The following is a 26,412-nucleotide window of genomic DNA, read 5'->3' as shown; positions in this document are numbered from 1 at the left end:
GTGATTATATAGCCACTTGACATGTAGCTGTATATCATGCCAGAGATAACTGTCCAATTTAGCTAGAATTTCAAAGACTTATAATTTAAAAAGAAAAGCAAAATATCTCAATGGTTTTTTTTGTTTGTTTTTGTTTTTGTTTTTTGGGCCTCACTGGTTATGCTCAGGGATTACTCATTGCTATGTGCTCAGAAATCACTCCTGGCTAGGAGGACCATATGAGACGCTGGGGATCAAACCAGGTCTGCTCTAAGTTAGTGTGCAGAGCAAATGCCCTACCACTGCGCTATCACACCCAAAATGTCTCAAATTTAATGTTTGTTACTTATTGAAATTATATTTGGCAATGATTCACATAAATTGCATATTAAAATATTGTTATATCTTGTTTTATTTTAAATGTGGTTAGCATAAAATTTAAAGTTTATATAGCAATATACCTGTATTTATGGCCAAAATAATATAAAAGAAGAAAAATATAAGTCTTAAAAGTTTGTAGATGAGAAACTGGAACTATGAATATATATGCATATATATTTTTTTTGTGTGTCTGTTTGGTGATGCTCAGTTCTTACTCCCAGCTTTGTGTTCAGGGAATATACTGAAAGGGTTTAGGGGAACCCTTGTGGTATAAGACAAACACCACCTACTTTACTATCTTTCTGGCACTAAAACTATGAATATATTGAAATTAATATGTAAAAAGCAAAATAGATTTGGAGCAAAAGAACCAAAACTTTTCTAAAATATCATTTTAAAGAGTAATAACCAAAGTTGCAATGTTACTTTCTATCCTTTTAGACAGAAAAATTATCCAGTGTTCGAAGGGTCAACCCTATTATCTTTTCAAATCAAATCTATAGTCTCCATAGGTGCAAACAGGAATTTTAAACAATCATGGGAAAAGTAGGCAAATGGACTAAGTATCATTTTTGTTGTTGTTGCTAATCTAATCTATGTGCACCAAATAACAGGGTTTATTGTCTTTACTCTGGGCCAGGTCCAGTTTCCACTGCTGTTTAATAACCCCTCCTAGGGGTAATTAAAGTGGATAAAGTCTGTTAGGGCAGCTTGGGAAGATCCTTTCTCTGCTAGAAGTTCCAGAAAGCGGCATTGCACTTTGTGTCTCAAATCCTATGGGCATTAGAAGCTCTCTCAGTATTTCCTTTTGAACTCAAAGTTAATTATTTTAGGGTATAGTTGCCCAGGTGGGAAGGAATACTATAGAGATTTTTTTCTCCTACTATAAAAGTTTTGTCTTATCTACAGTATTGTATTGAAAGACATTTCTTGTTATATAAGTTTGTACTTTCAGTGAACAATATCTTCGTTTTATCACACAGTCCTGCATCTAATCTATTGCAGGAAAGATCAAAGCCTTTAGCCCTATCTCTTGTTAAGATCCTGCCATCTTTGCTACTAAAGAGGTGTTTGGGAACTTTGGCAATCATAGGTTAGTATAGACATGGAACACATGAATGAATTTAGCTAGAAAGCATTCTCCTCATGAGTGCACAATTCCTGCTCATTTATTTCCCATTCACTCCATTTCATACTTCTATTCAAACTTTATTGGTACCTACAGTTTTTACAAAATGATACCCTTCAAAGGTGCATGATGTGCATGATCAAGTTACTATGACAGTTTCCTCAACAAATTGCTTTGTTCTAATTTTCCACAAGTTGCTTCCTTCTTACAAACTCTAGTTTCAGGCAAACACACTCTTATGCCTATTGTCCTAAATTCTGTTCTCATTCTGCTTCCTGAAAGCAGCTTTTCTATCCCAACTGCTTCCATATCAACTCTATCTCAAGCCATGGTATGAGTTGTTAATAACTTCTCCAGATTGTTCTTGAGAGTGGCAATAGAAACCAAAAGTTGCTAGTGTAGGGGATAGGGCAGGGGCACTAAGGAATTCTTCAATTTTACTGTGTGCAGGAATTCCCTGAGGATCATGTGACAGGGCAGGCCAACTCTGATTTATTCAATCTGGAGGAGACCCTGTAATTCTGCACTTCTAACAAGGTCCCAAGCAATACCACTTGGAATATGGCTACTGGCCATATTCTAGGAAATCTTCCATGTCCAGGATTTCAGTGGTGAAAAAATTCTTTAAGGATCTTTGCTAGAATATGCTGTTCTAGTTTGTAAAAAATGACCTAGATAGGAAGATTAAAAAAATAGTAGTTTGAGTCTAGGGCCTAATATGATTATGTAAGTAGGTAAGATGCTTGCTTTGCATGCTACTGATTCAATCCTAGACACCCCATGAGGTTTTCTTATTTTTTAATAAATAATTTTTAATTGAATCATCATAGATATATAGTTATAAAGTTGTTCATGGTTGAGTCTCAGTCACACAATGTACAAACCTTCACCAGTGCACATTTCCTGCCACCAATGTCCTCATTCCCCCTCCCCTTCCCTCCCCTCGCCGGCCTCTGGAGCACACATTTTTCTACTCTGTCCGCTCTTTTTTTTCATAAGTCTGTTCTCTCTCTTACTATTTTTACTTTTAGACACTGTGGTTTGTAATAATATTACTGAAGGGCTATCATAAACATCATTTTATCTCCTTTCAGCACCCAGTTCTAGTCCAGAGTAATTACTTTTAACTGTCATTGTCCCTTCCCTGCTCTAACAGCATCCCCCTCCTCCCCCCCACTATCTGTGGCAAGCTTCTTACCATGAACTGAGCTTCCTGGCCCTCATCTCTGTTGTCTCTATGGGGTTTCTGGTTTCTTCACACTAGAAGTGAACCCTGAGCCCAGAGTCAGGAATAAGCCCTGACTACCACCAGGTGTGGCCTAAAAAAAATCAAGGAAAAAAAAAAGACTGAGATTCAATCACTCCAACATTTTAGTAAGAATCTTGAAGTGGATCAAAATTCCTACCTAGCAGGTCCTTCAAATATTTATTTAGCTTGCTTGTTCTTATAAAATCTCTATAAATGAAGCTCTTTATCCCTGCTGAGTCTTTAATAATGCTGGGTGCAAATTCTAAGTTTATTCAGTAACCTGCTACATAAAACAGCTCTCTTGAAGCTTTCTGCAAAGAAGGATTTTACTAAATAAACATTTGCCTCTCAATCTATCTGCTATGTAAATACAAATGCTCCCAAGTAAGGTTTGCTTAACGTGGAACATATCTTACTCATTCCATGTCTCATTGGTGCAAAGAAAATAATTTATAGTCACAGAAAACACAGAAATTCAACTCATTCTATGAATTATTTCAAAATTTCAACTGTATATGTCTACCAAAGCTATAGAGATAACAACAGACTGAGCATTGCATGCCAGAGACTTGGGTTTGATCCAACCATCACATAGTCCCATGAACACTGCTAGGAGCATTGTCCCATTACCTCCAGGAAAGTAAGTATATCACTATGTATTTAAACTTTATTATACCCATTGGTATAGGAACAGTCTGAAAAATAGATCAAGTGGAAGTCAAAATAATCTTCTCTATATATAATATATACATAGAGAAGATTCTGCCTCTTGACTGTTTTTTCTCCTATTAACTGAGTGATATAAAAATATTGTGCAAAGGTTCAGTAGCAGTGAGCAGTGAGAGATGAATAATACCAGCCTATGTATCTAATAGACTTAATTTAATGGGGTCAACAGACACTTGAGTAAGTACTTCTAATATAGCATGCTTATAATATCTCTCTAAATGCATTACTATGTGAACAGAATTTCAGTCTAAAGAGAACAACTGGAGGACAGAATCTCAATATACTCAGATAAAAAATTGAAGGACTAAGAGAATAAGAGAATGATTTTTGATAAATACATATTTCATAGATGATGAAGCTATTTTGTGGCTAATGAACACATCAGGAGTCTTTCTCTGTTTACCTATCAATGAATTCTCTGCCTGGACTGTGAATAAGTTTCCTACTCTTCATGCTTTTTGTCTATAACTATTAAAGAAGGTTTCTATGACATGCAGTTTTGGAATTGTAATTCTTTGGCTATTCCCAATTTTTTAATTGCAGATTATTGGTTATTCTCAAATTAATTCAATTTACTGTAATTTGAGGTTGCTATAGTATATTTTGTTAATTAACACTTGGTCAAAATGTTGGTTTTCGAGTACATTTCTTTGTTGTTTGGATCATACCCAGTGATGCTTAAATCAAATCTGAAACTCATACATGAAAAATATGCCCTCCACTCCTTTGGGTTATTTTCTTGGCCTCCAACATCTCTTTAATGACTTTGCAGTCTAAAATTTAGGAAAAAAGACAGGTAGTCTTGCCTCTTTAATATTCATCAAGTTTGGGAATATAAATTATCACAAGGGAGAAGAGAATGCACAGTCAAGATTATAGTGATGAAATTTGAAATGATTTTGTCTTATATTAAGTTTAAGCTCTTATGACAGGTCAAGTTTTAATTAATAATCATGTCTCCATAGAATTGATTTATTTTTATGATGATGCTGGGGACCAAATACAGTGATGGTGATTGAACTGAGATTGGTATAATGCAAGAAAAGTTTTTTTTTTTTAATTTAAACACTGTGATTACAAGGTTGTTTATAATGCAGGATTTTCCCCATAGATAAAGTTGTCAATAATTGAGTTACAGTCATACAATGTACAACAACTTTTACTAGTGTACATTCAACTGCCATCAATTTCCTCAGTTTCCTTCTGACCCTCTCTGATACCCTGTTCTCTTCCACCGCCACCCTTCCTGTCTCTAGCCAGGCATTTTACTTCATTCTCTCTCTCTGTCTGTCTCTCTGTCTCTCTCTCTCTCTCTCTCTCTCTCTCTCTCTCTCTCTCTCTTCATCACTTTATCCCTTTCAGCACCCAGTTCTTGTCCAGAATGATCAGTTTTAACTATCACTTTCACAGTAGACCCTTCTCCACTCTAACTCTGTTTCTGAATATCATCATCACCACACTCACAGTGTCTTATTTTCCTTATATTTACAGCTGAGTGAGATTATTCTATTTATTTTCACCCTCTGACTATTTCACTCAGCAGAATAATCTCCATATCCATTCATGTATAAGCACATTTTATTACTTCCCTTTTTCCTAATAGCTCAAAGTATTCCATTGTATGGATGTACCAAAGTTTCTTTAGCTCTTCATCTGTTGTCAGGCACCTGGGTTACTTCCAGATTCTGGCTATTGTAAACAGTGCAGTGATGAACATAGGAGAGCTGGGCATTTTGTATTGTATTTTTGTGTTCCTAGGGTATATCTCTAGGAATGGTATTGCTGGATCATATGGGAGTTCAATTTCCAATGTTTTGAGGAATTTCCATATTGTTTTCCAGAAAGGTTGGACTAGACAGCATTCCCATCAGCAGTGAATGAGAGTCCCTTTCTCCCCGAATTCATGCCACCACTGATTGTTCTTGTTCTTTGTGATGTGTGTCAGGCTCTGTGGTGTAAGGTGATACCTCATTCTTGTTTTAATTTTCATCTTTCTTATGATTAGTGATGTGGAACATTCTTTCATGAGCCTTTTGGCCATCTGTATTCCTTCTCTGATAAACTGTCTATTCATTTCTTCTCCCCATTTTTTGATGGGGATAGATGCTTTTTTCTTGTTCAATTCTACCAGTATTTTGTATATCTTAGATATTAACCCCTTATCAAATGGGTATTGGGTGAATAGTTTCTCTTATTCTGGGAGTAGCCTTTGTATCCTAGTCACTGTCTCCTTTGAAGTTCAGAAGCATCTCAGTTTAATGTAGTCACACTTGTTTATCTCTGCTTCTACTTTCTTGTACAGTGGTGTTTTCTCCTTGAAGATGCCTTTAGTCTCAATGTCATAGGGTGTTTTGCTTATATTTTCCTCTATGTACTTTATGGTTTCAGGTCTGATATCAGGGTCTTTAATCTATTTTGACTTGACCTTTGTGCATGGCATTAAAGATAGGTCTGTGTTCACTTTTTTGCATAGTTGACTAGTTTTCACATCACTTTCTGAAGAGGCTTTTGCAAGGAAAATAAGCACTGTTCTTTCTCTCTAAGATGTCTTTTTGAATTCTAATGGAGAAAATAGTGTTCCATTAGCAATATATTAGATAAATATATGAACCATATATTTAGTAAAATGGTCATTTTACATAATTGTCTACAACAGGGGTCTTCATCTAGAATCCCTATGACCTTTTATGGGCTCCTGGATATACCAAACAAGACTGGTAGAGGACCACAGTTAGAAAAGGTTGAGAAACATTGGAATCAAATCTAAGACAAAATGAGCCAAATAGAATTTTAAGTAGAAAACTAAAGATTCATGTATATTATGCTGCTAAATGGGATATACTGAATTGTTTCTCATATCCCAGATTACCAGAATATCAAATAGGCAAATGCACTTATAATACCATATTTCAATATTGTACTTACCTGCTGCAAAATGTGTATTGTACTATTTTGAGTTAATTAGAAATGCAAAATATAAATGAAGAAATTTTAGATTTAATAGACACATATGGATAAAATAATTGTATTACTTCCTACTGCATTTTCAGACTGTGGATTAAGTTCCTGTTTCCAGCTTCTAAAGTTTTTGAAACCTCTTTCAGATAATAATAAAAAGGAGTCAAAAAGAAAAAAAGCCAAATGTTTCTGAAAAATTCTTGTTACTTATTAATTACTCTCAATGAATTTCTGTGAAAAAAGTTTTTTCTGGTTACTAAATGGCAATCTCTAGATTATGTATGATATACTGTTCCCTCTGACCCTATAAATATTGATAACTAATGGTTGGCAAATGCTTCTTCTCAAAGGAAGAAAAAAATGCACTAAAAGAAGCTCATCTTTATTTCATTACAAATTGTTTTAAGATTTTAGAATAGTCTTAAGGTATCTTTTGATAGACCATCCAATTATAACCATAAATTTCATATTTTCCTCATTAATTAATTTCAACCTCAAAGCTATGTATGTTAAATGCTTAAAGAGGAATAAGAAAGTCACTTCATACATGTATAAAACAATAATACAGCAATTGATATAAACAGCAAACTACAAAGGAACTATAACAACACTAAAAGTACAAAAGAAAAAAATAACCAAAGTGTTAAATGTTGGAAATAGATCCAAGAGTACTAAAGTTACTTTTCCATTTCTCTCTCTATAAGGTCAAGTTTTCTTTGTTCTTCTAGACTTGATTTAATTCTAATCTCCCCAGTAACAGTCTTATGGGTCCCTGAAGTCACTATTAGCTTATTATCTTCTTAATATCCTAGACATGTATTCTGCTTCATTCATTTGGATTTTCAAAAGCCCATAAGTAATAATAAATAACTGAAATTATTATTCATCTTTTTCTTTACATGTAACTGCCCAGTTATTATCTTTCTTTGTAAAGTATAATTGGCTATATTTGTTGTACTTTCCATTGGCAGAGAGTTAGGTGTTGTACATAAGAGCTTAATAAATATTTATCATATAGAGAATTTGCCTAAAGGGAGCTTGTTACTAGCTGCCCCATCTATTATTAATAAGAAACACAATCCTAAACCAGAAATTATTATGCCTTGCTATGGTCTCTTCACAGTTCAAGAAAAAGCTATCTATCATTAAGGGTATTTATAAAATAAGTAACCCCAACATTCAAAACAATTGTGAAAACTTTCATTGAAAAACAAGGTGCTTTGCTCATTTTGTAGAGGGTTCATATTTTTTTAAATGAATGATTTTGTTTGTCTAAGTTAGAACTTAGAAAATTTGAATGTTTTTATTTAACCAATTACTTGCTATGAAATTGCTGGCATATCTTAATGGTGAGAATTTAAAATATTCATCAGCAGATAGTGAAAAATTCTAGGTTCCATTAAACTATTATAGGTTCTATCAGACTCTATGGTATGAATTTAATTATGTAGTAGGACCAAAGTGATAGTGCAGGGTGTTTGTCTTGCATGTGGCTGACATGGATTCAATCCAGGAATCCAGATTTCAATATGACCCCTGAGTAAGACTGAACACTACCAAATGTAGCCCACAAACCAAACAATTTTAAAAAAGTAAGATATATATTGATAATATGGGAATAGAGAGAATTCCTAGTTAGAGCTGTATCTCATAATATGTACTCAAATTACGTATAACATGTACTCTAACACCAAAATAGTCTATTAATGTATTTTTTTTCCTATGGTGGCAGGGACCAATCCTTAGACCTCATACATGTAAGGAATTTACTCTACCACTGAGTGATTTCCCCAACCCAGAATAGGGAAGTTAAGAAGGAAGCGGAAGTAGTATTGCAGTCATAGACATTTAATAAGATCTGTAAGAAGATTGGGATGGGTGGTGAAAATAATTTTAAGTACTCAAATCACTTTTACTCTATTTGTTACCTCTCTTTCTTCACAAGTATACTATCACCCATCATCTTTCCTCTTGTTCCTGCCCTGGTTGGTCTAGTCACTGTTTTACAGTTGGTTGTTTTTCTCATGCATTTTTTTTTTTGCTTTTGCTATGTAGGTGTATAACCATTTACTTTTTAATGAGAGACTTTGTCCAGAATGTTACAGTAGAAATTACAACACTTGCCTCAGCAGGCTTACTGAGAAGACACCTGAAGCAGCAGGCAGTCAATGCCAGCCAAGCTGCCACTCTTCTACATTTGCAGGGAAAAACAGGGCTCACATTAGCTTTTAAAAAATGCAATCTGTGGGGAGCTAAACTCCAAACATCAAGTTATGCTTAACAGAGGCTGATTTTAAAAGCTAAAAAGAAAAATAGCGTTTCCTTCCAACCAAAGATGTCAAGCACAGTATCAAGAAAGTTGTACTAACATGTTATGATGAGAAAGTTGTAATTTTTATCCAATTGTATGTACACAGGATGTGGACACATGTGGGTTTACCATGTTCTATGGATGCAAGGTGTCCTAGAACAGTTGTTTTTGAAGGATCTTTTTTTTTTTGGGGGGGGGGTCACATCCAGCAGTGCTCAGAGGTTACTCCTGGCTCTACACTCAGAAATTGCTCCTGGCAGGCTCAGAGGACCATATGGGATGCTGAGATTTGAACCACCATCCTTCTGCATGCAAGGCAAACGCCCTATCTCCATGCTGTCTCTCAGGCCCTGATTCATGCTTCCTACACCAGAAGATGGGTTATAATTTTATCATTTGGAAAAGTAAAAAAATAAGTGCAGCTCTTTGAGTAGTAATTTTAATGGCATTGAGAATGCATAATTAATAGTTCGTAGAAACAGGGTTAGCAAATTCATGATGCTTATCTTTAAATTAAAAAATGGCTTTTTATTACTGCTTAGTATCTTTACACTTTCTTCTTCTTCCCTTAAAATCTCTAGGTTAGATCCTTTAACAATTTTTTCCTTTTCCTTTATATTTTAGGGATATCAAAGTTTAAACATTATTACTATTGCTGGCACACACCCACAGGATAAATTCATGCAGTGTTGCATGCATATCTGCATCCATTCTTTTAGTCATTTACATTGACAGTAAACCATAGCATGAAATTCATAGCCAATTTTCTATATAGAAAAATGTAAATATTTTTATTTACCTAGATTACTTTCTCTAGCATTTACCTAAATGTCTATTGAATTGCCATTTACATGTGTAAATATGAATGCATGATTTTATAATGTATGTATATATACATACATCATAACATAAGTGTTTGTACACTTAGTGCATATCATACATGTGTGTTTATACATATGTGTACACAATACATGTTTATAATGAGTTTATATATGTTTAAACTAATTTTTAATTGTCCAGCTAGCTAGTACATATATTTTTTTGGTCAATCTATTCTTTACAAATTCCATCACAATTATCTCTTCTGTCTCTGATGCCACCACCTCACTACTAAATATAGAGCATATCACCATAACCTGAAGTCTTCAATACTACCATTTATTAGACCCTCTTTTATCTACCATGAAGTTGATTCTGAGCTCAGTTCCTCTAATTTTCACCCTGATAAGTCCTTTTCATAATTTTATTTATTTACTTGGAGGGATGGACATACCCAGTGGGATTGGGGAATTACTCCTGACTTTGTACTCAGGAGAGATCACCAGCTGTGCTGAGGGGACTGCCATATGTGGTGCTGGGGTCAGCTATATGTAACCAAGAGCTTTAAATCTAGAAAAATCTTTCTGACCCTCATAATAGATGACTTTTATGGCTTTTCCTCCCATATATATGTTACATAGAATTATTGTGTGAAGGCTAAGGCTCCAGCAGTCACCCAAAATAAAATACCCATTGCATGGAAGGTTGTATGTTAAGAATAGAACTATATGTTCAGAGAGATAGAACAGTAGAAAAAGGCACTTGCTTTGCATGCAGCTAATCTTGCTTTGATCCTACATATGATTCACTGAGCACAGAGACAGGAGTAATCCTTGAGCACTGCTGGGTGTGCCACCTCTAAACTCACCCTCCCCCAAAAGACATAAAACAAGTGAGATCAATTTTAAAAACATTTATTTAGGACCCACAGCAATAGTACAGCGATTATGGCTTGCATGCAGCCAACCAGAATTTAATCCCTGGGATCCTATATGATTCGGTAAGCACTGCCAGGAGTGATCCCTGAGTGAAGATCCAGAAGTAACCCCTGAGTACTGCCAGGCATAACCCCAAAACAAAAACAAAACAAACATATATTTAACACATTATCATGATAGTATATATAAAATATAGGTATAAACATAAAAATTATTACTAATGAGGCTTTCTCCATTTTTCAATTTTTGTACCAAGTCTTCAAAAGCATATAATGGGGAGTGTGAAGATAGTAAAGTGGGTAAAGCACAGTTGTTTTGCATGTGGCCAACACCAGTTTTATCTCCAACATGAACTATGATTCCCTGAGGCCCCCCAGAAGTGAATTCTGAGCACAGAGTCAGGAGTAAGGCCTTAGCACAGCTGGGCTCTCCAATCTTCATACCGCTCCCCCCCCCCCAAAAAAAAAAACCCAACACTAACAAATCTGTAACTATAGGAAAGTAAAGGTACATAAGTCCTTGATGGTTATAGAACTACTCCTGACTTCTCTAGAGAGAAAAATAAAGTTTGGTGTGCTTTTCTCACTATTATCTGTGATTTTCTGGTCTTGTCAATTCCCAAATAGTAGTTAACACTCTCACAATACTGATAGGTAAAGCTTTACATTCATGGATAACTTTTAATAATGTCATCTCTAGAAGAATCGATTGCTCCAAGTTGCTAGAATGGAGAAGACAAACAATTTTGTCTTGGTGTTTTCTTTCCATTAAGATAGGCTAACATTTAATGACTCACAGAGTTCCTTCTAAATGGACACAGAATTGCAAAGAAGAAAATTCTGCTTATACATGGTATAATTATATTTACGCTCTTATGCACATTAGTTTAATTAGCCAGATAAAAATCTTGCTAAATTAATTTTATTAAATTAGGAGACAATGTTTATGTTCAGGTAAAGGACGATATGAAAAAATCGAGTTATTTAAAATGTTGGGTTATTATTTGTGGATGACTCAGCTTTTCAGAGATTCATGAATTCATAATTTTTTGTTAATGTGAATCCATCTTATGAGTTAAACAGGCATTGGTCCTTTGTTGAGAAAACATTCAAAGAATAGACATTTTGTTCATTTTGAATCAAAGTAATATAATCTCAAAGGCAAGAATATTTGAGTATCTTTATTTCTTTTCCACTTGTTATTTCCTACAACTGTCATCTTTTCAAAAACATTTCCCTAGATTATCTTCCTCTGTTTTGCCACAAGACACTAAACAGCCCAGCAGCATTGGCTGCTGTATCTTATCTGCCCTGGCCTATGTCCTTTTGAGTTTAACTCACATAATTACTTTCCAAGTTTACTGCCAGATTTCAAAAAGACACAAATAAAAAAGTTAAACGTGATGGGACCAACGCATTTTAGAGAAAAGAAAGTGTTTTCTGGAGCAGTGTTACTTGAAAGTTTTACACCTAGGGATCTATACCTGCATACTGACCAACAGACTGGCAGTTATAACCAAGGGAGTTAGACTCATTGTTTTCAACTTTTCTATACCTCTGATTTAGAATCAATCCATGAATCCGTGATGGAAGACCACTGTTTTAGAGAGTCAAAAGGCTTAACTGCAAGGATAGAATTATATAACTATTCATTTGAGTGTATGCTCCAAGTCAAAAGAACTGAATCTAAAAATACCCTATATTACAGTTATCAACTTGAGGCCATTCTTCCAATCTTCATAGCCAAAAATTTCATTGCTAAGATATAAGAGAAGAAATTTTGTATTTTAAGAGGTGAAACAAAAGCATTCAGCTGCATTGAAGGACCAAAGATTTTGCTATGAATAATTCCCAGAGCATAATCAACAATATCTGTCAAAGTAATGCAAGAATTACATATTGTACTTGGTGGGGGCAGGCAGAGAGATAGTGCAGGAATTTTAGGGTGCTTGCCTTGCATACACTGACCCTGGTTTAAATCCTGGTCCTCCAAACACCATCAGATATGATCCCTGAGCACAGAGCCAAAGTAAGACTCAAACACAGCTGTGTATAGCTCAAAACCAAACAGAAACAAAAGAACCTGCCCATGGTATTTTCACTCTTATAACCTCAAAACATCACCCATCAGACTCTTTATAGGCTAGAAGACCCCTAAAATGATTCAGTGGCTCCACAGACTGGAATTCTCTGACCATCTGTCTTCTCAGATGGGGGTTGGAGGTTTATAAACAAGAAACTGTTGGGAGAGCTGCATGATTTACTATCTTCACTATGCAAGTAACCTTTGCATAGTGACCTTAGCCCCAGCTCAGTTAATGGCCCACATAGCTTTCAGGACATTCATTGGCATTTTTAGAATTTAAAGAAGTTCAGAAATATTTTCACCCCCTGCATACCTAATGTTTCGGCTTAGTAATTTTCTTGTTTTTATTTTCCAGTCAAGGCATAATTTATATATACAGCACAGACGAGTTTTGAGAAATGTAATGTCAGGTTCACATCTCTTGAGATGCACATTTCGTCCCTCCATGATGTCTTCCCACTCAATCGCCACTTCTCCATGAGGCACTTGATGCTTTAATTTCTATCACCATATATTAGTCAGGCCTTTCTTAGAACTATTTGAAAATGCATTAGTGTGTACTCATGTGTCTGAAGCTTCAGGTTTTAAGCATCTGTAACAACCTCTCTTGGCTTCCTTCTCTACAGTGAGGAAAAAAAATGAAGTGAAAGTACCAGCAACAATCACAGGCTTCCTGGCTGTGTGTTTTGTTGATTGGGGGTGGCTGAAAGGAGATATAATAAGAGGTTTATGGCCACCCTTCTAGCCTTCAAATAGAGCCACTTTAGTTTTACCTGCCTTAAATTTGGGCTCACTAGAAGATTTCACTGGGGAAAAAGATTCTTTGTTTAAAAAAAGTGAGTGAACCAGGGTCTAGACATTCTCAACTAATCTCTTTTCCTCAAACATTCTATAAATTACAAATAGTGTTTTCTGATAGGAGAACTGTGGCTGGGTCCCTGGAGAGAGAGCTGGGAGACAGAGGCAGCCAGGCTGGGGCCCCCAGGGAGGGCTGGGCATTGAGCACTGTAATCTTAGCACCAGTTACAATCAGATAGCACCACCCCACCTGAGGCACCTAGACAATAGGCCAGAGGCCATGGGCAAGGAGGTGGCACAAAGACAGCATTCAAAAGGTCTCAACTCCCACAGCCAGCCAGCATTTCTATAGACTCCCCCCCTGGGCCACTGCCAAGCCTGAATGTCACCTTCCAGCTAGAAAGTCATCTTTTTTTTTTTTTCATGGTTAACTTTTAAACTGCTAAAAATAATAAACACAGAAAGCAAAGTGCTGACACAATCTTTACTGCAGAGGCAAACTGAAACTGTTATTGTCATAATGTAAACAGAGGTCTAAATTCTAACCACGCATTCCTCAAAAGATCCTCAAAGGTATGATCAAACATTTGGGGTGTAGAGGGGAAAATTCAGGAGGTTTTGAGAGCTTGGTCAGTGAATAAAGCAGTTTCACTTCACAGGTGCCCACATCCTAAAGGACCTATTCTAACCAATTAGTCTTAAGACTTTTTATAGCAAACCAAAGACAAGACAGATAGGACTGGACAGATGAATCTTCATTTACACCATTTTCAACACCATGACTGAAAAATGGACTTCCTTTTTCTCCCTGTCTTATTTTCACACTATTCTTCTTCTCCACAAGTATACTCATAGTATTTCTTTTCTTCATCATGTTTATTTAGCACATTTATGTTCTATAATTCCCTTGAATGCTTACAGAGCTCAAAATTATGTTAATCATTAAAGCAATGCCACAGTTTAGAAAAAAATTCTCACAATGCTAAAATGTGACAATCATAAATAACACAAGTGAGCAAAGAGCCAAATTAACTTGACATCTGACCTTCTGATCCATCAAATCACATGTAGAGCTTGGCACCCACACAGAACAGCCAATGGAAGGGAGACTGTAGATCTGGAAAAATAAAAAGAAATACAAGAATAAAATAAACGTGTTTTTTTCCTCCTAAATTCCCCAACATTTATTTAAGTAAGTGCTCCTCTTTCTATGTTTAAATAGGGTCTGGTTTCAGAGCTGTCTCTGATTTGAAATAAATGCAAATAGATAAGATCTCATTCCAAAGAGGAGATGATTTCAAAGAAAAGGGCTTGAACATGAGTACTATAACAACATATTTAGGTATGCACAATATTTGTGGATCCCCAAACCCACTTTGCAGTGAATAGAAATCAGAAATTTGAAGTTCTCAGCTTGGGAATATGAGCAAAAGGCAAATATATGTCTTGAACAATTTAGATTGTTTTTGGTGCCACATCTGACAATGTTCAAGGCTGAGTCCTGACTTTATGCTGAAGGGTCACTTCTGGAGGTACCTTAGGGGAACATACAAGGTACCAGGAAGTAACTTACCCACCATACAATCTCTCTGGCCCACAATTTAGAATTTTTTGGGGGGCCCACACCAGGTGACACTCGGGGGTTACTCTTGGCTATGTGCTTTGAAATTGCTCCTGGCTTGGGGGATCATATGGGATGAGTGGGATCTAACCAAAGTGTGTCCTGCATTAGCTTCGTGCAGGACAAACACCCTACCACTGCACTGTTGCTGCAGCTCCAATTAGAATTATTTTTTGTTTAAAAAAAGAGATCTGATGGTTCAGAGATGATGTTTCTGATATAGGTATTAAATAAAAGTTTCAGTAGTGCCATGATGAGAGCACAGCCATGTGGCACCTGGGATGCAGGGTAGATTATGTATCAGAGATGCAGGGTAAATTATGTATCAGAGTATGTGCATGAGCATGAAGCCATGGTGATCTCTGGATTGTGTTGAGGTTATATTGGTGACATTTCCCATAGCTATAAACAGGATAAAAGAAGTGATTACACAAACTTGGACAGCTGCTCATGTAGTGGCTGATGTCATCAAAGGTCTGTCTACACAAGCTGGGAGCACTTTTTCTTCTTTTGATATGTATTTGTGGGGGGAGGGTTATACCTGGCAGTCATCAGGAGCTAGTTTTGATTCTGAACTCAGGTACTGTGCTGGGTATTGAAATAGGGTCTGTTATATGCAAGGCAAGTATCATATTTCTTATATTTTTTCCTGCCCCACTGAAAGATTTTTTTAACTTACTGTGATCCTCTAAATTAAACTAATTTGTTTTCTGTGGACAACTTATAAATAAATCATAGAAAAGCAAGGTTACTAGAACAAATGTCTGAGTTTCCACTATTCCAATGAATTAGATACTGTTTATTATATTTGCTCTTTCTTAAATAAAAAAAAATAGAGCTTATGGGGGCCGGAGCTATAGCACAGCAGTAAAGCTTTTTGCCTTGCATACGACTGACCCAGGACGAACCTCAGGCATCCCATATGGTCCCCCAAGCCAGGACCGATTTCTGAGCACATATCCAGGAGCAACCCTGAGCGCCACCAGGTGTGGCCCAAAAAACAAAAACAAAATAGATCTTATGTATAATTTGACATAACCTTGACAAAACCCGATTCCAAAATCAAAACATGAATTTGTTTCCTTACAGTTCACTTAAAAATTTATATGCAATATATGTATCAGAAGCAATGAACAAATATAGCTGTTTGATATAAATTGACAATTTTGAATCAACATTGATATCTGAGAGCTTACCATGTTGATCTGTAATAGCTCATTCTCTTTAACTGCCACATTGAATAAATATAGGCTCAGCCATTGTCTTTCCACCCAACACCCGGCATATATGGTACCATAAAAGCACTTGTTATGTCATTAAAGTGATTGTTGGTTATGTGTGGGTGTGCATAAGCTTGTAAGTGCAAATTTTCTCTGAGACTGACTCATATCTCAAGATGTGGCCTTATTGTTGGTTCTTCTACCATACAACTCCATGCAGAATGTTGAAAGGCACATAGTTATAAATGGATCCACTTGTTATTATTTTCCCTTCCTTTTAGAAATCATGGGGGAATGCATTTGTCTATTTTCTTCAAGTTTTTTCTCACTGCTTTTGTCATAAATCTTTAAATCTCAAGTTATCAATTTAATATCAACTCACTATTTGCAGGCAATTAGAAGCAGTGATGATCATAGAGGTCAAAGATAAAATCATTTAGGAAGTATAAACTCTAAAAGATTAAGTTGACAAGACTAAAAAGTTTGTAGTTCTGTTGTGACTTAATGATAAATTAATAAAAATACAAACTTCCCCAAATACTAAAATCTAAAAAAGAATATTTTTAACACATCGGATCTTGATTTAATATTGAAGTGTCTTGGTTTAATTTTTAATAAAATTGATTTTATTGAGTTTAATGCCAAATACATATATGAACTTGACCCAAATAAATTTTTTTTCTGATGATTAATATGTATCTTTATATCTAACATTTATTAACCTCATTTATGGGCTGTGCTATGCCAATTATCCCACCTAATTTCCCTTAATTTAATCCTCACAGCAATTATATAAGGTAAATATTATTAATAACTCCATCTTTTAAATGAGAAAAAGATGCAGAAAAGGTTTAAAAGATTGTTCCACACAAACAGTGAAGAAGGAATTACCTAGAATTTTTACTCTTACAGTATGAATAAATAATTTTGGGTCTCATAATGAATTTCTGAGAATAGGTTCAGATAAAACTGCAGAAAAGAAAGCTGAGGTGGCTTCTAAATTTTGTTATAATAGAAATAGGCAGTATCTCTTTCAGGGTATGCTTCCAAAAAAGAACAAAGCACAGCTCTTCAAGTATACAAATTCAAAGTAATTTCCTGGAGATGGGGAAAATTCAAAATAACAGGGTCAAGCCCCAGCTCTTCCAAATTAAAAATACCCATTTAAAAATCTTTTTCTACTGGAAAAAGGAGTTCTGAACTTGTTTATGACACAAAGGAGAAAGACCAAATTTGTTTATACAAGATTCAAAGCAAAATGAGAATCACCCTTGGGAAAACTTTAACCCAGAAAGTGTGCTCTGGACCAAAGCAATAGCACATCGTGTAGGGTGTTTGCCTTGCAAACAGCCAACCCATGTTTAATCCTCAGCACCTCATAAGGTCCTGGAGACTGCCAGGAGTACTTTCTGAACACATAGCCAGGAGTAACCCATGTGTACTGCTGGGTATGGCCCCCAAACAAAAAATAAACAAAAAAGAATGTGTGTTCTTAATACATTTCTAATTGAGGCAAAAATATATTAATAGTGTGGTTAATTCGTATTTTGAAAAGAATCTGTTTCATAATGAATTCAAACTTATAATTGGATATATTTATTTCTGGGCATGAAACAGTTCATTTTATTAAGCCATCTGACTTAGGTGAGGTTGGCAAACTTTCTCATGACTGCTTCCAATTAATGCAAATTGTAGGTTAAAGAATAAATAAAGTCTCTTTAACTTGGTTTACTAATATGTTATTTATAAATGGTTCTTTACTTGGACTATTTCTTTTTCAGTATTAAGTACACACAAGTGAGACATAGAGCAAATAAGAAAAATATAATATAAAATTTATTGCAGTTTTTATTTTAAAGGGGATTATATCATGACATGATGCCATTTGTATATTACTTATTTATCTACCTATCATTTGTCAATTTATCTCTTTAGTCTTAGCCCTCCCATCAAATGTGATAGGGCCTAAGACAAGCTGTAGGCATTAATGTCCTACTTCCTTTTATCTGTTCTGTAGTCATTTCTTTGAGTTATAATTGCAGTTCCTCCCGCTAAAGAGTTGTATTTTATTACTCCCCTCCCCTTTAAAATGAAGGAAGCATCTCATATTTCCAAGATACCATAATAGATATCTAAACTGAAAAGTTCCAAAATAAACAAATGATATATATGCGCTGCTGTCCCTTTGGTTAAACACAGATATCACTAGTCAAAGGCAACTTTTTCATACTGCTGAATTCAAACACAGTTTTCAACTTCTCCAATAGTGAGCCACTGTCTTTTTCTAGAGCAACTTTTAGTTGTTTATTCTGTGACTTTAGCTTTATTAGGATGATATACTAAGGTATAGTTCTTTTGGCAAAAAGTATCATATACTAATATGATCTGTGTATACATATTTATATGTATGCTTCCCCATGTGGGAAACTTACTGATAAAAGATGGCCACTAACTATAAGTTCATATATGAACTATAAGTTTGCGGGGTCCTGAAGCCCCCCAGGGGGGCCCGGCCAGCAGGAATTAGCTGGGAAGACTTCTCAGACAACCGCACTCCTATTTTGCTGGGTAGAAGCACAACCACACTGTAAAAAATCTGAGAGAGGTTAATAATAAAGACCCAAGGCAATGTCTCACTGCTCAAGGGCCACTTTATTTGGCTACAGCTCCTTCTTATATAGAGAAGGAGAAGGGGGCAGTACAAGGGTGATGTCAATCACACTTTTGGCATGAAAATTACTTCATTATTCCAAATAAGGCAAGTGGGCAATACTTCTTGCAGTATCCATGGAAACATCTTGTGACCTTCTAGCTGCATTCCTAATTGCTTGACTATCAGGAGGTGGTGCAAGATGTGCTTGCCTCAGTGATCTTGAACAGACAATGTAGCATATACACAATAATGAATGTCTTGTAAACTCAGGGATATGGTTAAGGGAGTAAGGCCTCTTTTCTGGGAATGGTACTGGGCTGTGTTGCTCTCCTCCGGGCTAAAAGATTAATTATACTTTGCAGCTGCATTTTCCTTTCTCTTTGGCCCAAGAACTTACAGCAAGACTGCATGTAGCCTTTAGGTGAAAGGCTGGATTATGGCAGAAAGAATAGCAAAATGGCCTCAAACAAGTCAGTCCCCAACATAAGTTCATGATTCTGCTTCTAGTAAACTCAAAACAGTTTACACAAATGTTAATTAAGCTGACGGGCTGGGGAAGCTTTACACAACTTATTTCATCACAGTAAATTATTTTAATCAATACATGTCATTGCAACCAAGCAAAAGTAAATTGTTTGGTAAATTTGGTAAATTTGTCATTCTAATTAGAGGCAAACAGGTACATTTATGATATTACTGACAGCCTTCCTCCTGCCAAAGAATGGTGACTTTTGGTCTGAATGTCACTGAAGTTTCTCTAACCTTGGAATGCTTTCCATTGACATTTGAAAAGAGGTGCTACTATCAGAGTGTTTTATATTTAGGACCATAATACAAGCAGGTTCTGATAAGACAAACATTTTTCTACTTGGAGTTTTGATAATCAAAAAAAATTACTGTTCATAACAATCTGAAGACTTTGATCATTTCTATCACAAACCCAAAGTTTGACTCAAATTCCAAATGAGTAATGTTTTGGAAAATTGTCCACATCAAAACATAGTCCCAGAGAAGAATCTCTAATGTAAAAACATTTTAGCAGCTACCATTTAATTAAAATTCACAATAAAAAGCATATTTACTATGTAGTAGACAAACACTTGCATATGTCTATACATCGAATTAAAGTACTTTCATAACAATATACGTATTAAATGCAGTTGGAAATTTTTTTCCATTCAACTCTATCCTATTCTCTTCGAGTTTATGGATTATTTAATTTTAGAAAAAGTTAGTAATTACCTGCTAAATTTAAATTAACTTTATTATCTATTAATAGGGCCTTCTATTTATAAAATGCCACTGTAGCAAAATGACTAAAGTCTTCTGACTTTATTCATTAATGTAAACATATCCACAAAAGACCAATCTAGAGCAACTTAACAGGGAGAAAAAAAATCTCTTGGCTTTCTCCCTAGTATCCTGGATGAAGACAAAGTTTGCAGAGCCAACTTTTGTACTTCGTCCTTGACAATGACTGAAAACTGAAAGGCAGAGATCAAATCCTCACTCTCCTCAACACATCTCTTCCGCTGGGTAATTTATACTGTGCAAGTATCAAGCTATTCAGTTTTGCTGTCATTTACTGTTCTTTTTCCAAAAGCAATGGAAACAGGGGATCGGTTTACTGTCCTCTCTTTTGGGTAGAATTAGATTATTTTCCCTCTTGACTCTTTGAACAAAGGTGGCATTCATCACTCTGGAGAGCCACCCAGACAATCTCCAAACAAAGCATGGCAGAGACTGCTACTCATGCAGGAGCAGCAGCAGAATCTGAATGTTGAGGTTTTCTGAGCAGATTACACCCCAGAAAGAATTTAGCATGATTCTTTGAGTGAACCCAATTAGACTTAGAGCCACACAATAAACAGAAAGAAAAAAACAACAAAACAATAAAAACTACACCTGTCGTTGGGTTCATGGGTACTGGTGAAAGCAAAGGTGTTTATTAAAATATTCAATTATGTTGTATCACTCAAAAAGATAAACAATAACTCATATATTATAGAATCATTTCAGAAATTCTTTGAAGGTTACTTTCCCTTTTGGCTAATATTCTGGTCCAGGAATATTCTTTCTAACACATAAGTACTCTGATATTAATACATTCACCTATAAAAATAGTAAATGATTATTAAATACCAAATCCCTGAAGATTTCTAGATAGTTACATGCAAAAGACAAAAATTTAAATGAAAAAATTAACTATGTAGAAAAGTTAATTTAAAATAAATCAAAGACTTGGACCAGAGAGATAATACTGTGTTAAGGCATTCTCCTTGCAAGTGATCAAACAGGGTTCCATTCTTGGCACCCCCATAGTCCCTTGAGCCTCACTAGAAGTGATTCCTGAGTGCAAAGTCAGGAAAATGTTTGAGTTTCACCATGTGTGACCCCAAAACAAACAAAAGAAATACCAATGATTTTGATGTTAGTCATAAAATAACAAAATACATTAAAGTAAATACAATAGAAATACTCCAGGCTGTTGGCTTTAGTGATATCTTTAAAAATTTAAATCAATCTATATAGAAAACAAAAGCAAAAATGAACAAATGGGATTATATTCAACAAAAAAAGCTTTTGCGTTTTATATATATATATATATATATATATATATATATATATATATATATATATATATATATATATATATATATATATATTTATATCTTAAAAAGATATCCTAGTAGAGGCAGAACGCAAGATGACCAAATAGGGAGAACTTGTTTTACTTCCATAACCAGAGCCAAACTTATACAAACCTACAAAAAAACGGAATTGAAACCAGAATGAATAAAGCGTTCACTACAAGGGACAAAAGCAGCATATCCAAATGAATGGAAAACAGAGAAACAGCTCCTTAAGGAAGAAATCCCACACTGGTCAAAAGCTATCTTTAAAAAGAGATTTCTGAGGTGTGAAACTTTACTTGGGGCAGGGGCTAGGCAAGAGATCTCAACAAACATCTAACTACCAACCAAACCCACAATCTTATACTTACAAACACTGGAACTGGAGGCTAGAAATTATGGGTTGGATTTGCTGCAGGCACCATCTTGGCAACCTCTCATAACCTTACTAATCTCAGTGTTGGGAGAAACCAGACTAGATTTCAGTGTCCATAGTAACAGTTCTTTAAGGCAAATTACTAAGGGGAACTCTGCTCAATCCTAACAAATAACTAAAGTATTCTGGGGTCAAGAAACCATTACCAAGACAGTTTATGCCTAACAGATCAATAGACTTGATCCCTGACAGTTCATATTTGACTATAAAGCAAGCTGTACTCTTTATTTAAAAAAAATTTTTTGGGCCACACCCAGTGACACTCAGGGGTTACTCCTGGCTATGAGTTCAGAAATCGCTCCTGGCTTGGGGGACCGTATGTGAAGCCGGGGATCGAACCATGGTCTGTCCTAGGTTAGTGCGTGCAAGGTAAACGTCCTACCTGCAAGCTGTACTCTTAGAGACAGAAAGCATTCTGTGGATCCCTCAAACACAGGTAATTGTAAGAGTACCCTTTTGCCTGAAATGCCCCTTTCCTAGTTCATGTTCAGCAAAATTATGCTCCCCAGTATGTCCCACAAAGATAAAGATCAAAACGAAAAGGAAAGAAACTTTATCCAAGGAAACATCAGAGCGTCAAAGCAATAGTCCCAATGATGCTCAGTGAAATATCAATGTAAGATAACATATCTTACATAACAATGTAAGATATGGCAGAAAATTTGGGAACAGTCAAAACAAATCACAGAGCTAAATATATTGATGAACTAAAAATTGAAACAGGAAAAGGGCAAAACAATAAAGGGGCTCAATAGCAGAATGAAGGCACCTAAAAATTTTATCAGTGAGCTCAAAGTAAATTGTGGAAAAATACATAAAGGCAAATTTAAAAGAGGAAAAAAAGAAAAATAAGTAATATAATATAGAACTATATGGGACAGAGTCATGCAGACAAAACATATAGCATACAGATTTCAGAATGAGAAGCAAGAAAAAGGGGAAGTATTATTTATAGTAAATAATAATTGACAATTTACCTAAATTGTGGAAGAAGACAGAAACATAGATCCAGATAGTTCACAGATTTCTAAGCAAAGTAAACCCAGAAAGATGTAAACCAAAACACATTATAATTAAAATGGCAAAAATTCAAAGATAGTGAGAAAATCTTAAGCAATCTTAAGCAGCCAAATAAGAACAAGAGTTAGAGTAAAGGAACACAAAATGACTGTCAGCAGATTCTCACAGAAACTATGTTTTTCAGATGAAGTAGCGTGATACATATTGAAAAGAAAAGAACAGCAACCAAGAGTATTCTACCCAGCCAGGTTATCACTCAGGTGTGAAGAGTGAAAAATAATTTAAAAAATTCACTTCCTCTAAATCATCCCATAAAAACTACTTAACAGAGGAGTAGAAACTTCAATTTGAAGTAAAATGTGAGGAATAATACAAATTGGACTCTTCACATTTACAGATTCTTTCCTTACTACTTCAATTTTGTTAAGTTTAGAGCATTTCAGTATTCTATTTCCAGTTTCAAATTTATACATATATTTTTTTAGGCCACACTCGTTTGATGCTCAGGGGTTACTCCTGGCTAGACATTCAGAAATCCCTCCTGGCTTGGGGGGAACCATATGAGACGCCAGAGCATCAAACCGCAATCCATTCTAGGCTAGCGCTTGCAAGGCAGACGCCTTACCTCTAGCGCCACTGCTCTGGCCCCTCAAATTTATAGTTTTTAAAAAAATATGCTATCTATCCATTAAGATTTCATATATATTAATTTACTATTAGCATATTATTCACTCCAAATTAAATATAGTTGAAATGAATGCATGATGTTATTTTGTTCAAGTAAGCATTTAACTCAAATAGAAGTTGTATGTATAACTAAGTTTCCCCCAAGTTTTTAGTGTTTTGTTTGGCTATACTTGGGGGTATGCAGGGTGGACTCCTGGCTCTGAATTCACAAATTACTTCTGGAAGGCTCAGAGAACCATATGGGACACCAGAGATCAAACCGGGGTAGGCTAGGTCAGCAAGGCAAACATCCTACTCTTTGTGCTATCACTCCAAACCTAAATTCTTTTTCTTTTACAAAAAAATAAAAGAATATATAAAATAAGTGTACATACAAATACGATGAAAACATATAAAGAAAAATTGTGGGACCGGAGAGATAGCATGGAAGTAAGGCGTTTGCCTTTCATGCAGAAGGTCGATGATTCGAATCCCTGTATCCCATATGGTTCCCCGAACCTGCCAGGAGCGATTTCTGAGCATAAAGCAAGGAGTATCCCCTGGGCACTGCCAGGTGTGACCTCCCCTCCAAAAACAAAACAAAACAAAAAAACCAACAACAAAAAAGAAAAATTACATGAAGCACATAGATATCTAGCAGAATTAAGTTGGTATTTAAACATTTTGTTTACTTATTATTTATCTATTTATTGGTTTTGAGACCACACTTGGCAATGCTTAGGGAGCAATGTAGTGCCCGTGATTAAACTTACATTTCTTACAGGTAAAGCATGTTATCAATCCATTAGGCTATCTCTGTAGCCTATATATTTACAGTTTTAAAAATAACAATCTTATTTTTAATAGCTAAGGATAAAGATCTGACTAGCTTTGGCAGCAATATACTAAAAAAGGTTTGACTAGCATATTTTACACAAATATTAATCTACTCGTATTAACAAATTAGTACATAACAATGATCTTTAGGAAAATAAAGCAAAAAGGAGCACATATTTACACTGACAGTGGACAAAATAATAGAAAAATATTTGCATTTAATAAAGGACTGATAATCGTATAAAAAAACTCAATGGGAAAACCCTTATCAATAATTGGGGAGAATGACCCATGTACATTGGAGAAGAATGTGTATCCAGGTTTCTGGGTATGAAGTGTCCTTTATGTATCTTCTAGACCTCTTTTATTCATATCTCTTTTCAGGGCTAGTATATTTCTGTTGGGTTTTAGTAGGGTTGACTTATCAAGTGTTGACAGGTGACAGGGCCATGTTGAGGTCTTCCACAATTATCCTCTTTCAAATATCCTCTTTCAAATTTGTCAATAATTGTATTAGATATTTTGCTGGTCTCTCATTGGTTGTGTATAGGTTTAGTATGCAATTTCTTCCTGTTGCATATATCCCTTTATTAGTACTAAGTGTCCATCTTTGTCCCTTACAACTTTTCTTAATCTAAAGTTTGTATTGTCTTATATTAATATGGCCATCTCAGCTTTTTTAAGGATATTGTTTGCTTGCATGATTTTCCTCCATCCTTTTCTTACACCTATATTCATTGCAGCACTATTTACAATAGCCAGACTCTGGAAACAACCAAGATGCCCTTCAACAAATGAATGGCTAAAGAAACTGTGGTACATATACACAATGGAATATTATGCAGCCATCAGGAGAGATGAAGTCATGAAATTTTCCTATACATGAATGTACAAAGAATTTATTATCCGGAATAAAATAAGTCAGAGGTAGAGAAATAAACGCAGAATAGTCTCCCTCATCTATGGGTTTTAATAAAAATTAAAAACATTTTTTACAATAATTCTCAGACACAAAAGAGAGGGGGACTGGAAGGTTCAGCTCACGACATCAAACTCACCACAAAGAGTGATGAGTGCATTTAGAGAAATAATTACACTGAGAACTATCATAACCATATGAATGAATGAGGGAAGTAGAAAGCCTGTCAAGAGTAAAGGCAGGAGTGAGGTGGGGAGGAGGGAGATTTGGGACATTGGGGATGGGAATTGGTGAATTGGTGATTTGAAATTGGTGAAGGGGATGCTCTTTTTATGGCTGAAACCCAAACCCAACTACAATCATATATGTAATCAAGTTGTTTAAATAAAAAGATATTAATAAAAATAATTGGGGAGAAATGTTTTATGAATACTTCACCAACCAGGACATACAGTTAGACAAAAGACACCAGCAAATGCTCATTATTACTGGTTATCAGGGAAGTATAATTAAAATATAAAATACATCCTCACATCTTCAAAGATTAATATCTACTAGAAAATATAGAAGCAACTAGGGCTGGCAGAAGTGTGGAGAAAAGAGAAACATCCACACAGTTAATAGGAATATAAATTGGTGGTCTCTATGAAAAAGAATATGATAAGATCTTAAAAATAATAAAACCATGTGCTTTAGAAATTCCACTTCTAGAAATCTATACAAAGAACACAAAGTATTATTTCATAATCATAAAATAATCATGGTTATTACATAATCATGGTCAATGTAACAGTACTTTAAATAGTCAAGACCTGAAAACAACACAACTACCCAAGTGGATAAAAAAATTTTGGTATATGCACATTGTGAAATGTAACTCAACTATTACAAAAGATAAAATCTAACCTTTTACCAAAATATTAATGAAAGTGGAATGTGGCATGCTAAGTTAAATCATTCAAAAGGAGAAAGGTGAATACTAGCTGATCTCATTTATACATAAGACATAAAAACACAAGGGAATGGACAAT

General features: G+C 35.2%; 1 protein-coding gene across 1 annotated transcript in view; it reads right to left on the bottom strand.

Annotated features, from left to right (window-relative positions):
- Positions 1 to 26,412, bottom strand: part of THRB (thyroid hormone receptor beta) — a 395,989-nt gene that overhangs the window by 244,396 nt on the left and 125,181 nt on the right. Inside the window, exon 2 of the mRNA XM_049766061.1 lies at positions 14,422 to 14,493. The gene's annotated coding sequence lies outside the window, so the exon portion shown is untranslated. The remainder of the gene's footprint in view (positions 1 to 14,421; positions 14,494 to 26,412) is intronic.

The sequence above is a fragment of the Suncus etruscus genome, chromosome 20 (assembly GCF_024139225.1).
Source record: "Suncus etruscus isolate mSunEtr1 chromosome 20, mSunEtr1.pri.cur, whole genome shotgun sequence".
In the NCBI taxonomy this organism is placed as follows: Eukaryota; Metazoa; Chordata; class Mammalia; order Eulipotyphla; family Soricidae; genus Suncus; species Suncus etruscus.
The sequence above is the reverse complement of the archived record's forward strand: the minus strand, read 5'-3'. Positions and strand labels throughout refer to the sequence as shown.